Genomic DNA, 5,152 nt, shown 5'->3' with positions numbered 1-5,152 from the left:
ACATAGACCATGAAAATGTGGGCCAGGGTACAAGCCCCCCACTGGACACAAGCAAGAAATGCCCTGGCCCAAGGGGGGAGCCACCCACGTAAGGGGTTGGTCAGTAAACAGATTTAGCAATGGCCAATGTCAACTGAACAGATCCCTGGATAACATTTGGCAAGACCAAAGAAATATAGCGTACCAACCCCACTAAACCTTCATGCAGGTGGTAAGTCCACTGGAAAGTACCAACCACCATAACCAGGATTCGATCATGCCCAGGAGGTGAACCCTGGGCTTCCACACCGATGACAGAGACATTGCCTCAGGGCCAAAGAGCCACTAGGGAAGATGTAATGTTTTGCATTTTCTTTTTTCATATTAATGAGTAAATAAGTGTTTTTATTGTTTTTTTGTTCTGCCTTTTTATCTTTGAGTAAACAGGTTCAAAGAGTGTTCCTGTAATTATGCTCAAACATTAAGATTTCATTTTATTTAGTTTATATTTTAAAAGTTAATTGTTGAACACTGAACATATTTTTTTTAAACTTAAACTAAACTTATCTTTATTTGTCATTGTGACACAGCACAGCAGGTTCGAGTGGTAACCTGGCAGTTGGTGGATTCGAACCTGGGGCCTTCCGGACCGAAGTCCGCTTCCTTTTACCACTAGGCCACCACTGCCCCCTTGAATTCACTGCACTTCATAGGAAAATGTTTTTATTGGTTATAAAGCATTTCAAGCTATACGTTTGACTAATTCTCTTCTTGATCTGCCCTTCACTAAAAACACCAGCACAAAGTATAACAAACCACTGCGAATCCTGCGGGAGCTCCAGCCAATCACGCTGGCTTCCGAATTTACGTCACATAGACACACCGGAACCGGAAAAAACGTCAGACGCGGAAAAGGGTTGCCACGTGATTAAAAAGCCACAGGTGAACGGATTTTTTTCCCTAATAGCAGCTCGACCTGGTTCGGGTGGAGGTTGAGACAGAAAGGTGAGAGATTTTTGGATTGTCGTTCTTTATTGTTGGCGTTCTGATTCAATGTATTGTTTTTTGCGAAGTAGCTTAGCCTTCACTTAGGCCGGACGACAATTTTAATTCATTGATGTTTGTCTGTGGTAAAACTAATTTAAAATCCTGCGGGAGCTCCAGCCAATCACGCTGGCTTCCGAATTTACGTCACATAGACACACCAGAACCGGAAAAAAAGTCAGACGCGGAAAAGGGTTGCCACGTGGTTAAAAAGACACAGGTGAACGGAGTTTTTCCTTATTAGCAGCTCGACCTGGTTCGGGTGGAGGTTGAGACAGAAAGCTGAGAGATTTTTGGATTTTTCTTCTTTATTGTTGGCGTTCTGATTCAATGTATTGTTTTTTGTGAAGTAGCTTAGCCTTCACTTAGGCCGGACGACAATTTTAATTCATTGATGTTTGTCTGTGGTAAAAGTAATTTAAAATTCTGCGGGAGCTCCAGGCAATCACGGTGGCTTCCGAATTAACGTCACATAGACACACCAGAACCGGAAAAAATGTCAGACGCGGAAAAGGGTTGCAACGTGGTTAAAAAGCCACAGGTGAACGGATTTTTTTCCCTAATAGCAGCTCGACCTGGTTCGGGTGGAGGTTGAGACAGAAAGGTGAGAGATTTTTGGATTGTCGTTCTTTATTGTTGGCGTTCTGATTAAATGTATTCTTTTTTGTGAAGTTGCTTAGCCTTCACTTAGGCCGGACGACAATTTTAATTCATTGATGTTTGTCTCTGGTAAAACAAATTTAAAAATGCCGACCCACGTGTTTGGAGAATGTGTTCACTGTTTGAGTCATGTTTTTCGATCTTTGTGTTTAAAGTACAGCATCAGTGTTTAAAATTCCACATTAAAGAAATCAGGGAACTTGATTGTTTTTTGTTTTTTTTTATTTCAAGAAATCAGGGAACTTGATTGTTTTTTTTTATTTTCCCCCTCTCTCTTAATCCAATGGACCTGCGGCTGAAACGTGACACTACATTGTGGTGAGGTCGTGGCTAAAGAGGAGGTAATCCAGGCCTGCATTCTTCCTACTGAGCGTCTTAAGGTTTGTACTAAATGAGAATCCTTTTTATGGTCAGTTGTATAGAGAAATGAAATCCTGGTTTAAGAGACCTGAAGTGCTCAGTAGGCTTGGATTTAATTTTTCATTATAAAATTGCACATTCAAGAATTCAGGGAAAATGATTTCTCTCTCTCTTTCTCTCTCTCTTTCTCTCTCTCTCTCTCTCCCTCTCTCTCTCTCTCTCTCTCTCTCTCTCTCTCCCCCTCTCTCTCTCTCTCTCTCTCTCTCTCCCTCTCCCTCCCTCCCTCCCTCTCTCTCTCTCTCTGTCTCTGTTTGTGCTAAATTTTAATCTGTTATAGTCACTTTGTTGTGTAGAAAACTTACTTGACTCATTTATGTTTAGGTCCTGGCCCCCAAGGACCCAGACCCATCAGAGCTGACAGGAGACCCCATCCTGATCCCTGCCAGGGTTGTGTATTTTTTGTTTTTTATCGTTAGCTGCTTGTTTGTGGTAAACAGATTAGATGTTAATTTTCATCATGTTGAACATATTGTCATTTGAGGGTGTTGGGGTTCATTTAAATAAATCTACATTGGTTGTATACAAATGTGCCTTTTTAATCATTGTAATATGCTCTATAGTTGTAATTTCTTAAATTTGAATGACATTCAGCTCACAGATGTTTAAAACAATCTTTACATGACAAGTTAACTTCACCAATTCTGTCCAACTGACAGTTTTTGGTGTTGAATAGTTTGAAATGTCATGAAAAAATTTTGAATTTTAGATCTGGCTTGTCTCCCTCTGCCAAGTCCATTTCCTAGTAAAGACTTGTCTGCCCTTCTGTGGCTTTTAGATGACGTTTGGGAGGCCTCCCAGCAGAGGAATTTTGTAATTTGTTCTCTGTTAAATTGTGTTTTACCGTTTACATGCAAGGGCAAGTTTACAAAAATGAATTATACTTCTGTAATCTGGTAGGGACACAGATTAGATTGCGCGTTTAGGGTCTTTAATAGAAAATGTACTTGGCAAAGAGACATCCCAAGACTTAGTAAAGATTAAGTTAATATTTACTAACTAAGTATTTTCAAATTCTGTGAGTTGAATACCATAATTTAAAGGGACTAATGTAGACCTCTGGTACTGATGCTAATGGCTGCTCCATTTAGTTTTGTTTTTTCTCCCTCTTTTCCTCTGGCAGATGTTGACTGGACTGTGTCAGAGAGCACCATTATAAAGATAAGTTTGTTTGTTTTTTTTCCAGTAGTCCTGATTTTGGTGGGGTTGTTTATTGAATGTGGCAATAGCAGTCAATTAAACACCAGTATTACCTTCTCTGGTATATTTGAGTCATTGTTGGTTACACTTTGATTACTTTTTTTTTTAATCCAATAGACATCAGACAGTGGAACTGGACATGGCTGCATCCTGATGAGTTCTTGACACTATGTGTCTTAAGGTTTGTACTAAATGATAATCCTTATTATGGTCAGTTGCTGTATAGTAAAGATAAATCCTGGTTTAAGAGACTTTAAGTGCTCAGTAGGCTTGAGGTTCTGTTGGATTTAATTTTTCATAACAAAATTCCACATGCAAGAATTCAGGGAACTTGATTTTTTGTTTTCTCTCTCTCTCATCTCAATCTAATGGACCGGCGGCTGAAACATGATGCTACATTCTGATGAGGTCGTGGCTAAAGAGTAGCTAATCCAGGCCTGCCTCCTTCCTACTGGATGTCTTAAGGTGCTCCAATAGACCTGAGACTGGAACTGGGAGAAGCTGGATAGGTCACAAAGCAGACTCCTTGAAGAGCACCATTAAAAAGATACGTGTATTTTTCTGGTATACTTTTCGTGTTTCATTATACCACCCTCTTTAGGGTTGACTGTTAACAAATCACCATCAGATTTCATGGATTTTGTAAAATGTGATGTTTGGTCTGTAAGGACTAAACTACTTTATTAATCTGATAGATTTTACTTTACAAACACTCAGAATTGAGTTGCCTGGATTTCTTTTCACACTTCACTTCACCACCACAAACACTAACCCTTCCTAACACAAACCACTCTTTACCCCTTTTCTTGGTGTTTAAAGAAATCCAGGCAATATTTCTTAGACAGTGATATGCTATAGACAGTTTACAAAATCAGACATGGATCCATCTGATTTTGTGATCTTGTCTTTCCATATTACAGCAGCATGTAGTTCAATGGTCTTTTGGCTACATCAAGGACAACACATGAAAAGTCATGGTGATTCAGTTAATAGTTGCTTTGTTTGTTTTTATTTGTATAGTCCCTAATTTCTTTCTTTTTTTTTTTTTCCTCTTTTAGGGAAAAAGGGACCTGTGAGGGTGACGTCAACTTGCTGGGTCTTCCTTTCACATGTTTTGTGGAGTTGGACCTCTATTCCTTTCAGTTACACTTTGTAAAATTTGAAAATAAACTTTATTGAATTTAACTTGATTGAACTGTCTTCCCTCCACCACTGTCTTCTGTAACTTGAGTTTGAAACAGGATGTTAACCTGTTTTTCCTGAGACTAAATCCCTAGGCCCTCACCTCAGTGTTGGTTACCTCTAGCTGTTGTAGATAAAAAAAAAAAAAAAAAATCTGACCTCTGAGATTTTGATGACGGGACGTTAAACCAAACTATTCTATAACTGTCATTTCAACAGGTCATTTAAAACTTTCTCCATTTGCCACGTGTTGGATTAAACAAATCCAAGTTTACTCTTCTGAGCAGTTGACTTGTGTTTTGTAAGTTGGAATTTGAAATGTTCCCACTAGGTTATGACTCAAATCTTTACTCTACATGTTGTCATTTAAACTGTTCATGTTGGTGTTTAAGTTGTACATGAGCTGTGACTGATATGGTATGTCATTATGTTATGAGTGAGTGCCTATCTGGTTGTGCTTTTGCTACAAGATGTCAGTTTATGGTCATAGCATACTTGGACTACTGTGTTTAGGATGTAGAGTTTGAATCCTCTTGCATCTGAATGTAGCAAACCATGTCTGACAGGAGAGACATTATTGTGAGTCCTCAGAGTTTACTTATTTTACTTTGTTTGCTTTAATTGTATGCAAAACCAAAATGTCTAACATTGCAGACTTCTATGTTGTAGT

This window comes from Cynoglossus semilaevis, chromosome 20 (genome assembly GCF_000523025.1).
Source record: "Cynoglossus semilaevis isolate Cse_v1.0 chromosome 20, Cse_v1.0, whole genome shotgun sequence".
In the NCBI taxonomy this organism is placed as follows: domain Eukaryota; kingdom Metazoa; phylum Chordata; class Actinopteri; order Pleuronectiformes; family Cynoglossidae; genus Cynoglossus; species Cynoglossus semilaevis.
Note: the sequence above shows the minus strand (reverse complement) of the source record.